This window comes from Balaenoptera borealis (assembly GCF_965194805.1).
Source record: "Balaenoptera borealis genome assembly, chromosome: 2".
Taxonomy (NCBI): domain Eukaryota; kingdom Metazoa; phylum Chordata; class Mammalia; order Artiodactyla; family Balaenopteridae; genus Balaenoptera; species Balaenoptera borealis.
Genome location: NC_138867.1, coordinates 43,674,164 through 43,691,813, shown reverse-complemented (window position 1 = coordinate 43,691,813; position 17,650 = coordinate 43,674,164). Strand labels below are relative to the sequence as shown.

The following is a 17,650-nucleotide window of genomic DNA, read 5'->3' as shown; positions in this document are numbered from 1 at the left end:
ATAAGGACAAAAGAGAAATTTAGGTCATTAAATAGGATTGACAGGTAGGAGAGGACTGATAAAGAAGTATGCTCAGTAGGTCGTCTTAACTAGAAATGTTTCACATGGAAATATTGTATCCAAAAGCTTGATGTTCCCTAAATGACTTTTTATTCGTTGTACTAAAAAGATTATTCTACAAGTCATTTCTTATTGTGACAAAGCTTCTTATCTTGCCACAGTGCACTTTTGAAGAAATATGTACTTACATACTACTTCACAGAGCAATGTGAGGTTTTTCAAGACTTGGTGTCAGTAAGCAAAAAAATAGACTTGTAGAATTTTAGAAATAACCGAGTAGACCTTAAAAATGGACAGTGATGCTGACCTACTAATGAAGCATTTTTTTTTTTGTTATACGTTTTAGTCTTTTTATAAAGCGTAAAGTCGAGATGTGTCTAATTAACCTATGTAGAAAACATGTCCATGGGAATATGCTTAAAGATATTTGTAATACATAAAATAATGGCTATCATTTATGGATACCAGGCATTATATAAGTACCTGACCTCTTATAGGGTGACCAGCCATCCTAGTCTGCCCAGAATATCTCAGCTTTAGCACTGAAAGTCTTGTGTCCCAAGAAACCCCTCAGGCCTGGGCAAAAACCAGGCCTGTTGGTCACCCTATATCTTCATCTCATTTAATCTTCAAAACACATGTGATCAGTACTATAATTATCCCCATTTTACAGGTGAGGAAACTGAAGCATAGAGGGGTTAAGCAAACTGACCCAAATGACCAGATTATAAAGTTGCAAAGTTGGTACTCAAACCCCCATCTGTCTATATTTGTTTGCTTTCAAAGTCTACTTTCCTAATTACTCTGTTTTTTTTGCCATGAAGTTACAATCCTTAGAGGTTTAGTTACTTCTTCCTTGTCCCAAGAATAAAGTTTATTCATAGACTTAGCACCAAAAGAGCCTATTTAGAATTTCCTGGCAAATTAAAAAAAATCAGTTCCACAAGAAATTAATTGTATCCCATTTGATAGCAACTGAAAATTAAAGCCACACTGAGTTCTCCAAGACTTTGAGCGTTTCTTGGAGAATATTTGAGAATACTGGGCTTGGGGAGATGAAACAAGAGCACAGGGAAATTCCACCCTTTCAAAGAGTAGTGTTTCAGGAGAATAGTATGTGCTTGGCAGCTGCTTTGAAGAGCCTGACACCCCCAGTGTAGCATTTCACAGAGGGACATGATGGTGGCTGTCCCATCCAGTCATATCCACCAGGGGAAGTGAGGAAAGGAGACATGCTTTCCTGGCCTGCCGTTCAGCCAAAACAGCTCATTTGATCTCCCCCACTAATAAACTCTGAGCTTAAATGAAGTTCTGGGCTGCGTCTACAGTTCAAATTGGAAAATAATTTGCAATGCACTGAAAACTAGGCTTTTAGAAATAAAAGTGATCTGTGCTCATTGCATTTTATAGCTCATAACCTCTTAGGATTTTGGGTCCTAAAAATGCTGATTTCTTCAGAATAATCCAATAGAATAGAGATGGGACATGTTCATTGAAAGAGTAGAACACTTTTGCCTATGCTGAACCATCCTTGTGACTCTGGAATAAATCCACCTTGATCATGGTGTATGATCCTTTTTATGTATTGTTGGATTTGGTTTGCTAATATTTTGTTGAGGATTTTTGCATCTATATTCATTAAAGATATTGGCCTGTAATTTTCTTTTTTTGTAGTGTCCTTGTCTGGTTTTGGTTTCAGGATAATGGCCTTGTGAAATGAATTTGGGAGTGTTCCTTCCTCTTCAATTTTTTTGAACAGTTTGAGAAGGATAGTATAAGTTCTTCTTTATATGTTTGGTAGAATTCTCCTGTGAAGCCGTCTGGTCCTGAACTATTGTTTGCTAGGAGTTTTTCTTATTACAGTTTCGATTTAGCTTCTAATGATCAGTCTGTTCAAATTGTCTGTTTCTTCTTGACTCCTTCTTGGTAGGCTGTATTTTTTTCTAGAAATTTGTCCATTTCTTCCTGGTTGTTCACTTTATTAGCAAATACTTGTTCATAGTAATCTCTTGTGATCCTTTGTATTCCTGTGATGTTGGTTCCAGCTTCTCCTTTTTCATTTCAGATTTTACTGATTTGGACTCTCTTTTTTTCTTGATGAGTCTGACTAAAAGTTTATCAATTTTGTTTACCTTTTCAAAAAGAAGCTCTTGGTTTCATTTGATATTTTCTATTTTTTTAATCTCTATTTTATTTATTTCCTCACTTTATTATTTCTTTCATTCTGCTGACTTTGGGCTTTGTTTGTTCTTCTTTTTCTAATTCTTTTAGGTGACAGGTTAGGTTGTTTATTTGAGATTTTTCTTTTTTCTTGAGGAAGGCCTGTATCACTATGAACTTCCCTCTTAGAACTGCTTTTGCTGCATCCCATAGATTTTGTAAGGTTGTGTTTTCATTGTTGTTTGTCTTGAGGTATTGTCTGATTTCCTCTTTGATTTCATCTTTGACCCACTGGTTTTTTAGCAGCATGTTATTTAATCTCCTTGTGATCATTTTTTTCCCCTGTTTTTCTTTCTGTGGTTGATTTCTAGTTTCACACCATTGTGGTCAGAAAAGATGCTTGAAATAATTTCTATCCTCTTAAATTTGTTGAGGCTTGTTTGGTATACTAATATGTGGTCAATCCTAGGAAATGTTCCATGCATGCTTGAAAAGAATGTGTATTCTGTTTTTTTTTTTTTTGTTTTTTAGATGTACTGTCCTATAGGTATAAATTCAGTCCAACTATTCTATTGTGTCATTTAGGATCTCTGTTGCCTTATTGATTTTCTGTCTGGAAAAGCTGTCCATTGATATCAGAGGAGTACTAAAGTCTCCTATTATAATTGTATTCCTGTCAATTTCTCCCTTTATATCTGTTAGTATTTGTTTTGCTCCTATACTGGGTGCATGTATGTCAATGAGTGTAATATCCTCTTCTTGTATTGATCACTTTTATTATGTAATGCCCTTCTTTGTCTTTTGTTATAGCTTTCCTTTTAAAGTCTATTTTGTCTGATACAAGTATTGCTACTCCTGCTTTCTTTTTGTTTCCATTTGCATGAAATATCTTTTTCCATCCCCTCACTTTCAGTCTGTGTGTGTCTTTTACCCTGAAGTGAGTCTCTCATAGGCAGCATATTGGAGGATCTTGTTTTTCTATCCAGTCAGCCATCCTATGTCTATAGATTGGAACATTTAGTCCATTGACATTTAAAGTAATTATCGATAGGTATGCACTTATTTACTCAGCTGGAACTGGGGATCGCAGTATATGTGGGGGAATCTTTCTTGCAGCCTTGGTTGTGTAGGAGTTCTGCCAGTTTCCAGTTAGTTTTCCGTGAGAATTGTTCCACATGCAGATATATATTTGATATGTCTATGGTGGGAGGTGAGCTCCATGTCTTCTTACTCCACCACCTTGATCCCTCTCCTCTTTTGGCATTTTTAAACTTAACCTTTGATTCTTCTCGGCATACAGTAAGTTTTGGCATATCCATATTATGAAGTACAATACTGCCATTAGAATCAGGTCCTAAACAAAAACTTATTGACATGGAGATATGCCCACTGAAAATAAAGGTGGGAATTTTATATACCTTTTGTAACTTGCTTTCCCTCCTTAAATTTAGTGAGCATTTTTCCACTTCACTCAATATTTTTCTGGAAGATGATTTTTATTGACAGTATAGTGTTTTGTAATATGGATAGACTTTAGTTTGCTTAACAAATTTCTTAAATTTTCAATACTTCAAAGTAAAGAATGCCTCACAAATTTTTGTGCAAGTTTTTATTGTATCATTAGAGTAAATTCTTTAATTCTTGCTCTTCTACTTCTAAAATTATATTGAGCCTTAACATACTATCTGGCAGAAAGATTGTGCTAATTTATGGTACAAATCAGCAACAAAGAGGTATTGTTTACCATACTCAGCAACACTGAATATCATCATACTTTTTAGTCTCAAACATAGACTAGACAGAATCCAAAAAATTGCAAATATTCCTTAATTTATAAAAATTTCCTTTTATGTTCTCCTATTTTTTTGTGGTCTTTCTGTTTGTTTGTTTGTTTAAAGATGCCTTTTTTGTGCCAAAGGAAGAATATATAGGTGGATACATCATTCAGAGTTCCGAGGGGAAACAAAAAGCATACTTAGCTTGGATTTTTTAAAAATATATAATAAAGTGATTATTTACAGAGATGTGGGCAGGGCTGAGGGACCAACAAAAATGTTGAGACACTGTGATATTGGGATTTCTAGTAAGAAATATATAGTTGGTCTTAGTCTCCATTTCTGTTACAGAGCTCCTAAAATCCTTGGAGTTTCCTAAGTGGGGAGAGTGACAGAATCGTCTTCTGTTAGGCTAATGGTGACTTTTGGAAAGCCCCTTGGTAACCTAGGATGGGGGCTGGTTGCCAGGGGAGCCAATCATGTGGTTAGAGGTTTGGAAAATTTTCAGTCCTTATCCCTGGAAGAGGAAAGGGGCTAGAAATTGAATTCAATCACCAATGGCCAAGGATTTAATTAATCATACCTATGTAATGAAACCTCCATAAAAACCCAAAAGGAAGGGGTTCAGAGAGTTTCCAGGTTGGTGAACGTGTGAAGATTCGAGGAGAGAGGCACTCAGAGAAAGTATGGAGGCTCCTCACCCTTTCCCCATACGTTGTACTATGCATCTCTTCCATCTGCCTCTTCCTGAGTTATATACCCTTTTATAATAAACTAGTAATCTAATAAGTAAAATGTTTCTCTGAGTTCTCTGAGCTGCTCCAGCAAATTAATCCAACCCAAGGAAGGGGTCATTGGAATCGCCAGTCTATAGGCAGTTGATCAGAAACACAGGTAATAACCTGGGCTTGCAACTGATGTCTGAAGTTGGGGTTAGGGGAGCAATCTTGTTGGACTGACCCCTTAACTTGTAGGATCTATGGGTAGATAGTGTCAGAACTGAGTTGAATTTTAGGATACCAAGCTGGTATGGCAGAATTGCTTGGTGATATGGGAAAAACTCCCACACATCAGAATTGATGCAGACTTATAAGCATCCAGAGACCAGTAACAATGGGAAGTCATTACCCCCTTGAGCCTGAGGAACAGGGAAAAGGAAACAGAACTATTGGTCCATTGTGGGCTGGAGCCAGAGCAGAGAGGGAAGCCTCATCAGAGCTGCTGACAGACGGAGGCAACCTCTGCCAGAACCTGGAATAGAAACAGCAAGAGTCAAAGAACAAAAATACTCCAATCTGTCTGTCATTCCACAGGCTGCTGTCTTGCTGGTGCCGTCAGTTGGGTAAATCAAACTTGAAACCAGAGAGCAGTCTCCTGGGGTCACAGAACAGGGCAGTGAAAGGTGAGAGAATAAAGAATAACCAGCACAGTGGATATTTATGGCATTTTTTTGTTTTTTACATTTAGTACTTTTAAAATTCACTTGTAATTTTTCTTTTTGATTATAGTGTGTAATAGGGATAAGCTTTTAATTTAATTTTTCTAGATAACTACCCAGTTATCTTAGGTGCATATATTGAATCATACTCCTATTTATTTTATCAGCTACCGTTATCAAACTAAATTTTTATAATGGGATTCCGTTCAGTGTTTCCTACTCTGTTCCATTGATTAATTTATTCTTGTGCAATAACACAGTGTTTTAATTATTGTAGCGTGACAATATGTTTTAACATTTGGTAGCACAGCTCCCAAGTGTTCTTAAGTTCTGATGAAAATTATTGGGAAAGAATAGCCTTGAAAACTGAGGGGAAATGTCAAATATAAAAAGCTTTGTTATTCAGATATGTTTTGAAATGGATACTGCTAAGTGGTATGTGCAAATTCTAATTCTCTAATATGGGATCTTAGTATATATTACTAGATAATACAAGGAGGTTTTTTTTTTTCTGTTTCGTTATATTCATCAGTTTGTTTTATTTTTTAGATGCCACATATAAGTGATAACATACAGTATTTGTCTTTCTCTATCTGACTTATTTCACTAAGAATAGTACCCTCCAGGTCTATCCATGTTATAAATTGCAAAATTTCATTCTTTTTTATGGCTGAGTAGTATTCCACTGTGTATATATACCACATCTTCTCTATCCTCTCATCTGTTGATTGACACTTAGATTGCTACCATTCTTGGCTGTTGTAAATAATGCTGCTGTGAACATTAGGGTGCATGTATCTTTTCAAACTAGTGTTTTTGTTTTTGTTGAATATATACCCAGAAGTAGAATCGCTGTATCATATGGTAATTCTATTTTTAGTTTTTTGAGGAACATCTGTACTGTTTTCCACAGTAGCTGCACCAATTTGCATTCCCACCAACAGTGTACACATCCTCGCCAACATTTGTTATTTGTGATCTTTTTGATGATAGACATTCTGACAGGTGTGAGGTGATATCCCATTGTGGTTTTGATTTGCATTTCCCTGATGATTAGCAATGTTAAGCATCTTTTCATGTGCCTGTTGGCCATCTGTATGTCTTCTTTGGAAAAGTGTCTATTCAGGTGCTGTTTTTTTCCCGTTCTACAGAATTTATTAGGTTTATAACTGGACGAAGTCACACATGTACAAAATGAAGCTCACACTATCCCAAAGCAGAGTAGGAATTGAGGGGTGGGTATCCATTACTGGCCTTTGGGGGAGCTCTAAGGTGAGGGGCAGCCAATCCTCCCACTCCAGAGAGATGTGGCCACAGGGGAGGGGAGCAGATGGGGCCCACCTGGCTTTGGTCGCAGAACTCAGAGCCTGACATTGGGCTGGGGCAGGCAGATGCATGGAGGAGCAGGAGCCTCAGAAACCACCCTGCCCAGGGAGCCCCGCTTGCAATGTGGTTGGTCCAGACCTAGACTCGGGCTGGTGCAAATGGAAGGCAGCAAAGCAGGAGGGAGGAGACACTGATGTGTGGTGGTGGAGGGCACCCAGACCTGTGGAAGAGGGGGGTGCGGAGGCGGGCTAGCTGCCACTAGGCAGCTGGCAGCGGGTCTCATAAATGCCGCTGCGGCCAATGTAGTGCACCCATTTGATGACATCGTGGTCGCTGTAATCCAGCTTCGGTTCAAACACCTTCAAGTAGAGCACCCTGAGGCCAGAAGGCGCGAATGGCACCTCAAAGGTCATTGAAATGGGGGGGTCGAGCCCACCTCTTCTTGTTGTTGGTGGGCAGAAGCTCAATCTTAGCACTGATCTGCTATTTCTTCATGACTGCCATGCACTTGATCTTCCACATGATGGCGTTCTCGCTGGCCTTGTACTTGGCCTTCCCCTTCATACAGATCACCTGCACCCCACTGGTGTTCAGTGGGGTTGGGATCCTCACCTCAATCTTCTGAGCCAGTAGTGAGGGCTTGAAGTTGGACTTAATGACCACCTTGACCTCCAGCTTGGTGCGTCCCACTTCCCGAACTAGCGGGATCACTCGGAAAGGAAGGGTGATGTCCTTGGTGGTGCCATACCTCATGACCTCAAATTCTCCATCTGGTGGGATGAAGCTGATGCTGCGCTCCGAGTCAAACTTGCTGAGTCACACACACTGGTGGAAAGTGCTGTCGTCAATGGCAGTTGATTGCTTCCCGCTCTTGCTTGTTTCATCAGCTGTGCCTTTGCCCTGCTTCTCAATGACAGTCTTGTCATTCATCCCAAACTTGCACTCGGGCATGCTACTCGGGTTAGCTCTTCATCACCACCCGGCCTGACACATGGGCACTCAGCTCCTGCCCCTGTGGAAACATGAGGAGGTTCACACTCTTCAGTACATCCAGGAAGAGCTCGTTCTGGCGATACTTGATGCCCTCCCGCTGCCAGACAATCTGCCCAGTCACCTGGCTGGTGATCTGAGACTGCTCTTTTTTGTCTCATGCTGGCTCTTGATGCCCTGCTGGGTGATGAAGGTTTTCAGCGTGCCTGTCTCTGAGTTCTCTGGGTAGCCAAAGTCTAGGATCTCATCCAGCAGCTGATATATGAGCACAAGATTGTTCTTGACGTTCTCTTCGCTGATCTTGCCAAAGTAGGCAGCCATTATGTCACACATCTTACAGAGGAATTCGAAGACCATGGCAGCATTGACTGCTTGGTGACAGTTGCCAGCCAGATGTTGGACCACTTAACATGAAAGAAACTGGTGCGAGCAATGTTGGTGACGGGGCTGCGTACCTGCTGCCGGGCATGGATAACATTGACCCGAAAGGCAACCGCTGCGTTCCTCCCAATGTCATCTCGGTAGACTTGGGAGATGAGCACCTCCCCCTTGTGATTATAGATGACTAAGCCTCCAGTCATGGCGGCAGCTCAGTCTCCACGGCCCATCACTCTGAGAACAGACCTGCTGTCCGCGGCTCCCTGCTCGGCCGGCCTGGCCACTCTTCGGATCCCAAGATGTCCACCCGCCCCCTGCTCGCCTGCCCGCTGTCTCGGCTTTCACTGCAGTCTCTATTCAGGTCTTCTGCCCATTTTTAATTGGGTTGTTCGGGGGGTTTTTTTGATATTGAGTTGTATGAGCTGTTTATACATTTTGGATATTAACCCCTTAGTGGTCATATCATTTGCAAATATTTTCTCCAATTCAGTAGGTTGTCTATTCATTTTGTCAATGATTTCTTTTGCTGTGCAAAAGCTTTTAATTAGCTCCCATTTGTTTAGTTTTGCTTTTGTTTCCTTCCTTAGGAGATTGTTCATATATATTCTCAAATAGAAAATATACACATGGATTATTTTCATATATACATAGTGCATTTAAGAAAAGTTACTACATACTGGGTCATGAAGATCTCAACAAATTACAAAGAATGGTATCATAGAGACCATTTTATCTTACCACAATATGTTTTTTTGTATTTGTCCTTGAAGTTAGAAAACAATAATAAACAGGATTTTATAAATATATACATGCAAACATACATGCTCTTATATATTAAATGATGCTAAGGAAATATAGAAGAAAATAGTTACTTAGAATCATTTACTTTTCAAATTTAAAATACTGTCTCTGTTATTTTGTGGAGAACATCTAGCCAACTCAATTGCTAACACAGAGTTATTTTCAAAATATAATGTCTAAGCTATAAGTCAGCATACTGAACCAACATTTTAATTCTTCTTTCCAACTAATAATTTGAGAGCCTCTAAAGAGAAGAGTGGTCATTATTGAAAGATTGATTTTTCTTAAGCTTGAGTAAATGATTATTAGGTATTTTGGATTTTTTTTTTTACCTGAAGTTGTTATTTGTATTTTTTGAAATCACTCTTTGGGTGTGCTAAGGCCCATTAACAGCAATTTTCAGATCATCACAAGTAGGTGAGAAATAAGATAAGGGCAGTTTGGACTTGGGGAGATCAGTGGAATCAAAATCTTCTGGACTTCCAGGATTGGTCCACTATCTTCAGAAAAAGAAAAATCCAGAGAAGTTTAAGAGGACTGACTTTGCACCTAAGCAGATTAAAAATTAGATCAAAATATAAGGTGATATTACAGTCCATAGTTTGAAGGCAGTGTAGATGCTGTAAGACTCTGTGATTTGCCTGGCACCCTCTTCCTGCAGTTCTGGATCTGAGGTTGTTGTGGCTACAGACCCTGTGTACCTTCTCACCTGCCTTCTTTTTTTTGAAAGTATCCCCTGCCTCCCAGACCGTGATGCTGCTGCCTTTGCCAGAGCCTTTGCCTAGCCTCCTTATGTAGCTAGAGTCCAAGTGGAATCCCCGAGGCTGCACTCCTCACCCTGACTGAGCCCTAATCATGCCGAGTCATCCTTTTGCTCCCAGCCTGGATGAAATGTCACACCGTGGGGCATGGGGTCTGATCTTCTGAGCAGCCACTAAGGGGTTGGATGATATAACTCAGAGTGTAGGAAAGTCTACTCCCTGTGAGTTGAACCTTGACTGATGAGATACAGGATATAGTACGGAATGGGGCAGACAAATTCCCTTTCCTTTCTTCCCTGTGGATTGCTCTAAGATTTGATTTCTTCCTGAAAATTTTCTGGAGAAGTTCCAGATGCTGAGCCAACATCCCTGCCCAGAGGCAGAGTCTCTTTGTAGTTCATTGTGAAACAGTGGCCAGCATGGCAACACATCGCATCACTTTGTTTCCCATTTTTTCTTGCTTCCTTCCCCTTATTTCCTCACCTTTACCATCCTGGGCTTGCACGCCCCAAATAAACTGTCGGCTCTTCAATCCTTGTCTCAGGCTGTATATTGTAGAAAAGCTTTCCTAAGAGAGAGCTATGGCAACAGTCCTCACTTTACTGAAGTGCTGGAGTTTGCCCCTGGACCCCAGGAATCACTCTCCACTTTTCTCTGCCCTGGGAGGTTGTTGAACTGTATCTACAGGAAGCCCACACCCTCTGGCTACCAGATAAGTCCAGCCAATGGGGTGCCCTGGTAGGAGACTGGAGGGAGAAAGTATTTATTCTCCCGGTGCCTATGAGGTCACCTTGGGCTGGTTGTGTCCCTCAAATGAAAGTTACAGCTGATGGTCTCCTCTATCTGACTTTCTTTTTAATTTCTGAGACCTGCTTCCTCCTCTCATCCCTCCGGACCGGGGGACCTAAGAGCTCCACAATGCTACCCTCAGGTTATGACACTGCCTTGTAGCTCCTCTCCACCCTGCTCTCTCCTTTGTAATTAATCTCTTTATAAATAAATTATTCTAATTTGAATTATTCAAATTTAACAGTGCCATCTGCTTCCTGTTGGGGCCAGTAGTGAAAAGGAATGGTTAAATTATAATACTGTTTATCTGTGTTGCAATAGTGCATAGCCATTACAAATCAGTTCATGTTTGCTAGCAAAAGAAAGTAATGTACTATTTTTTTTAAATCACTTAAGAAGTAAAGCAGGGGAAGGGATAAACTGGGAGATTGGGATTGACATATACACACTACTGTATATAAAATATATAACTAATAAGGACCTACTGTATAGCATGGGGAACTCTACTCAATACTCTGTAATGGCCTATATGGGGAAAAAAGTCTAAAAAAGAGTGGATATATGTATATGTATAACTGATTCACTTTGCTGTACAGCAGAAACTAACACAACATTGTAAATCAACTATACTCCAACAAAAATTTTTTAAAAAATAAGAGAAGAAGAAGAAGAAGTCAGTCAATCAGGGTTCTGGCAAAAACAAACAAACAAACAAAACCAGCCAGAATTCCATCTCCTGTGTTGATGAAAACAATCAATAAAAAAATCTATAATAGGAATAGAAAAGAGTTTTATTTGAGCCAAACTGAGGACTATAGCCTGGAAGACAGCTTCTCAGATAACCACTCCAGAGAACTGCTCCAGAGAAGCATGGATTTCAACACAGTTTTATATCTTGTCAGAACCAAGAACATCAAATAAGTCAGGAATCCATTCCTTCAAGGTTTCAGAAAAACAGATACATAGCGAGTCAGTATGGCCTTGGCACCTGGGAAGGGAGTCTTATCATCAAAGGAGTTCCAGCACTGGCAGGCCAGGAAGGGAGGCATTTGATCTTTATGTTTAACATGGACATTCTTTACTTCTAGTCAATGTGCCTTTTTCTTTAATAATTAAAGCGGATGTACAATGTACACCTGATAGGCTACAAACAGGCTGTTTTAGTTAGCAGTTAAAATTCAGGTAAACTGATGTATTAGCCAGAATGACTTCACCATACCTCAGTATGTGAAAATTTCTTTTATCTCCTGAAAAGGACTTTAATGAAGGAATCACTTATGGGAGAGCAGGCAAAGTAAAGGGAATCAGTAGAAGTTCGTGAAGCACCAGGAACAAGAAAAGGCAGAGAACACCACCACCCCAAGTGCTGAAGGGGCAAAAGGATTACAATGCCGGTGTCCAAGTCCTGGAGGAGAGGCTGTCTCTCCAGAGCTCCTGTCCTGGGGGGATGCAGGTCCTGGCACAGCCTCCGTCTGCAGCAGGCTGGCAATGGGGAAAGAAATGCCCTGACTTTTCTCCCCTCCTGCCCACCGACCACCTCTCTCCAGCCCCTCACTGCAGTCAGTGCCTCCCATTGGCTGAACCCAGTTGGCCCATAGGGGTCAGCCTGCTTGGGCTCAGACTGGGGCTAAGAAGGGCAGAGGATGGGTCTGGGTTAGTGGGAGGTGGGGAGAGCAACAGACAAGAACCAGTATGATCAGGATATCAAACTCCTTGCAAAGACCCATATATATGCTGTCTACAAGAGACCCACTTCAGACCTAGGGCCACATACAGACTGAGAGTGAGGGGATGGAAAAAGATATTGCATGCAAATGGAAATCAAAAGAAAGCTGGAGTAACAATTCTCATATCAGACAAAATAGACTTTAAAATAAAGACTATTACAAGAGACAAAGAAGGACACTACATAATGATCAAGGGATCAATCCAAGAAGAAGATATAACAGTGTAAATATTTATGCACCCAACATAGGAGTACCACAATACATAAGGCAAATGCTAACAGCCATAAAAGGGGAAATCAAGAGTAACACAATCATAGCAGAGGACTTTAACACCCCACTTTCACCAATGGACAGATCATCCAAAATGAAAATAAATAAGGAAACACAAGCTTTAAATGATACATTAAACAAGATGGGCTTCATTGACATTTATAGGACATTCCATCCAAAAACAACAGAACACACTTTCTTCTCAAGTGCTCATGGAACATTCTCCAGGACAGAAGTTATCTTGGGTCACAAATCAAGCCTTAGTAAATTTAAGAAAATTGAAATCGTATCAAGTATCTTTTCTGACCACAACGCTATAAGACTAGATATCAATTCCAAGAAAAAATCTGTAAAAAGTACAAACACATGGAGGCTAAACAGTGCACTACTAAATAACCAAAAGATCACTGAAGAAATCAAAGAGAAAATCAAAAAATACCTAGAAACAAATGACAATGAAAACATGACAACCCAAAACCTATGGGATGCAGCAAAAGCAGTTCTGAGAGGGAAGTTTATAGCAATACAATCCTACCTCAAGGAACAAGAAACATCTCAAATAAACAACCTAACCTTACACCTAAGCAATTAGAGAAAGAAGAACCAAAAAAACCCCAAAGTTAGCAGAAGGAAAGAAATAATAAAGATCAGATCAGAAATAAATGAAAAAGAAATGAAGGAGACAATAGCAAAGATCAATAAAACTAAAAGCTGGTTCTTTGAGAAGATAAACAAAATTGATAAACCATTAGCCAGACTCATCAAGATAAAAAGGGAGAAGACTCAAATCAATAGAATTAGAAATGAAAAGAAGTAACAACTGACTTTGCAGAAATACAAAGGATCATGAGAGACTACTACAAGCAACTATATGCCAATAAAATGGACAACCTGGAAGAAAGGGACAAATTCTTAGAAAAGCACAACCTTCCGAGACAGAACCAGGAAGAAACAGAAAATATAAACAGACCAATCACAAGCACTGAAATTGAAACTGTGATTTAAAATCTTCCAAAAAACAAAAGCCCAGGACAGATGGCTCCACAGGTGAATTCTATCAAACATTTAGAGAAGAGCTAACACCTATCCTTCTCAAACTCTTCCAAAATATAGCAGAGGGAGGAACACTCTCAAACTCATTCTACGAGGCCACCATCACCCTGATACCAAAACCAGACAAAGATGTCACAAAAAAAGAAAACTACAGTCCAATATCACTGATGAACATAAATGCAAAAAACCTCAACAAAATACCAGCAAACAAAATCCAACAGCACATTAAAAGGATCTTACACCATGGTCAAGTGGGGTTTATTCCAGGAATGCAAGGATTCTTCAATATATGCAAATCAATCAATGTGATAAACCATACTAACAAACTGAAAGAGAAAAACCATATGATAATCTCAATAGATGCAGAAAAAGCTTTCGACAAAATTCAACACCCATTTATGATAAAAACGCTCCAGAAAGTGGGCATAGAAGGAACTTACCTCAAAAAAAAGGCCATATATGACAAACCCACAGCCAACAACGTTCTCAATGGTGAAAAACTGAAACCATTTCCTCTATGATCAGGAACAAGACAAGGTTGCCCACTCTCACCACTATTATTCAACATAGTTTTGGAAGTGTTAGCCACAGCAATAAGAGAAGAAAAAGAAATAAAAGGAATACAAATCATAAAAGAAGAAGTAAAACTGTCACTATTTGCAGATGACATGATACTATACACAGAGAATCCTAAAGATGCTACCAGGACACTACTAGAGCTAATCAATGAATTTGGTAAAGTAGTAGGATACAAAATTAATGCACAGAAATCTCTTGCAATCCTATACACTAATGATGAAAAATCTGAAAGAGAAATTAAGGAAACACTCCTATGTACCATTGCAACAGAAAGAATAAAATACCTAGGAATAAACCTACCTAAGGAGACAAAAGACTTGTATGCAGAAAATTATAAGACACTGATGAAAGAAATCAAAGATGATACAAATAGATGGAGATATATACCATGTTCTTGGATTGGAAGAATCAACATTGTGAAAATGACTATGCTACACAAAGCAATCTGCAGATTCAATGTAATCCCTATCAAACTACCAATGGCATTTTTCACAGAACTAGAACAAAAAATTTCACAATTTGTATGGAAACACAAAAGACCCCAAATAGCCAAAGCAATCTTGAGAAAGAAAAACGGAGCTGGAGGAATCAGGCTCCTGGACTTCAGACTATACCTCAAAGCTACAGTAATCAAGACAGTATGGTACTGGCACAAAAACTGAAATATAGATCAATGGAACAGAATAGAAAGCCCAGAGATAAACCCATGCACATATGGTCACCTTATCTTTGATCAAGGAGGCAAGAATATACAATGGAGAAAAGACAACCTCTTCAATAAGTGGTTCTGGGAAAACTGGACAGCTACGTGTAAAAGAATGAAATTAGAACACTCCCTAACACCATACACAAAAATAAACCCAAAATGGATTAAAGACCTAAATGTAAGGCCAGACACTATAAAACTCTTAGAGGAAAACATAGGCAGAACACTCTATGACATAAATCACAGCAAGATCCTTTTTTACCAACCTCCTGTAGAAATGGAAATAAAAACAAAAATAAACAAATGGGACCTAATGGAACTTCAAAGCTTTTGCACAGCAAAGGAAACCATAAACAAGACGAAAAGACAACCCTCAGAATGGGAGAAAATATTTGCAAGTGAAGCAACTGACAAAGGATTAATCTCCAAAATATACAAGCAGCTCATGCAGCTCAATATCAAAATAACAAACAACCCAATCCAAAAATGGGCAGAAGACCTAAATAGACATTTCTTCAAAGAAGATATACAGATTGCCAACACACACATGAAAGGATGCTCAACATCACTAATCATTAGAGAAATGCAAATCAAAACTACAGTGAGGTATCACCTCACACTGGTCAGAATGGCCATCATCAAAAAATCTACAAACAATAAATGCTGGAGAGGGTGTGGAGAAAAAGGAACCCTCTTGCACTGTTGATGGGAATGTAAATTGATACAGCCACTATGGAGAACAGTATGGGAGTTCCTTAAAAAACTAAAAATAGAACTACCATATGACCCAGCATCCCATTACTGGGCATATACCCTGAGAAAACCATAATTCAAAAAGAGTCATGTACCACAATGTTCATTGCAGCTCTATTTACAATAGCCAGGACATGGAAGCAACCTAAGTGTCCATTGACAGATGAATGGATAAAGAAGATGTGGCACATATATACAATGGAATATTACTCAGCCATAAAAAGAAACGAAATTGAGTTATTTGTAGTGAGGTGGATGGAGTTAGAGTCTGTCATACAGAGTGAAGTAAGTCAGAAAGAGAAAAACAAATACCATATGCTAACACATATATATGGAATCTAAAAAAAAAAAATGGTTCTGAAGAATGTAGGAGCATGACAGGAATAAAGACACAGGCGTAGAGAATGGATTTGAGGACACGGGGAGGGGGAAGGGTAAGCTGGGACGAAGTGAGAGAGTGGCATGGACATATATACACTACCAAATGTCAAATAGATAGCTAGTGGGAAGCAGCTCCATAGCACAGGGAGTTCAGCTCGGTGCTTCGTGTCCAACTAGAGGGGTGGGATAGGGAGGGTGGGAGGGAAATGCAAGAGGGAAGAGATATGGGGATATATGTATACGTATAGCTGATTCACTTTGTTATACAGCAGAAACTAATACACAATTGTAAAGCAATTTTACTCCAATAAAGATGTTAAGAAACAAAACAAAACAAAACAAAAACTCCTTGCAAATATAGTCCTAATTTTGTGAAGAGTGATACATGTATTTATGTGTAAGAGAAGATTGAATTAGGAATTAAAAGTAGCTCTCTCATGGTCATAGAAGAATATTAATGGGTTTTTTTTTTCTTTTTTTTTCACCATTTCTATCCCCAACCTACAACCACAAGCATTTATACTTTAGAGCAGTATTTAAAGTAAGGAATGGTGAAGATTAGTTGAAAATGTTATCAACCAATAAATGGTTTTTATTTTTGATAATGTTTGATCTATTTTCCAAATCAAAAAACTGGCTGTGTATTACTTTGAAATTTATCTTAGAAAAAAGAAATGCTAATTGAATGATGTGTTTATTTTAATTTTAATTTTTAAACATTTCCTCAGTGGCTCCTGGTGGTAAGAATTTCACTTTCTGAACTTTCTCAGAAGATCTCATCTAGAGTAAGATCAAGGCCACATGAGAGGGGTTTTTGTGTTTGTTTCTCAAAGCACTAGTTCATGTTCACTCTATTCTGTCCAGCAATGGGAAAGAATAATGTGGGACAAATGGTATCTCAGTTCTAATCATATTAGTAGATGCAATCCCATTAATTACCATTAACTTTGTTATGTAGCAGAGGTGGTCTGTAATATTCACTTTGTCAAACAAAATTTGTGATTCTAGAGTTGCATGCACAAACATCACTGCATGGGCCGTAACCTCATATGAACATGAAGCTTCAAAACCCTTTCAATTTAATTAGACCGTAAACAAACATCTCTGTTTTCAAAACCACTTGCATGACTGTCCGATTTATTTTTCGGTTGTTTCATGTCTCTCGTGTTTGCATGTGAACTACGAATAAAGCGCCATAGAGGAGTTCAGCAGTATTGTCAGCAGTCAATAGCTACCCTGGTGTCTTCCACACCCGAATTCCTCTTCTATTCATAGCGCTGTCCTCAGCCTCACATGGGGTATGGGGTAAAAGCAGCTACTTCCTCAAAGAAATATTTCATATGTACAGAATGAGATAGCAAATCTTTGGAATGTCACATACCAGCTGTTGAACACAATATTCCTAACCACCAGTGTGTCAGGCGCTCCCTTGGGCCAAAGCAGCAGTAGGGGGAAATAGAAGCAGCCCCTGTGCTGTAAAAACTCAGACTCCCATGTAAGTTCGGGCCTCCGAACTTCCACTGCCTGCCAGGCTATTTAAAGCGAAGGATTATGCAGTGAGAACAGATGCAGTCCATTTTGCCATCTTCCGAAATCTAAAATTTTAAGTAACATTTAAAAAGCATAGTTTAAAATTTTTTGAATTCAATAATTGTACTTTTTAAAGTGGTTTCCTAAACTCAATTTATGAGTAAGAGTTAATA

General features: G+C 39.1%; 1 protein-coding gene and 1 pseudogene across 2 annotated transcripts in view; one reads left to right on the top strand and one right to left on the bottom strand.

Annotated features, from left to right (window-relative positions):
• Positions 1 to 17,650, top strand: part of LOC309624383 (uncharacterized protein) — a 65,581-nt gene that overhangs the window by 29,022 nt on the left and 18,909 nt on the right. The gene's annotated exons all lie outside the window — the stretch shown is intronic.
• LOC309624323 (AP-2 complex subunit mu pseudogene) lies at positions 4,096 to 13,719 on the bottom strand (annotated as a pseudogene). The gene has a single exon. The product of its transcript is annotated as an AP-2 complex subunit mu pseudogene (transcript).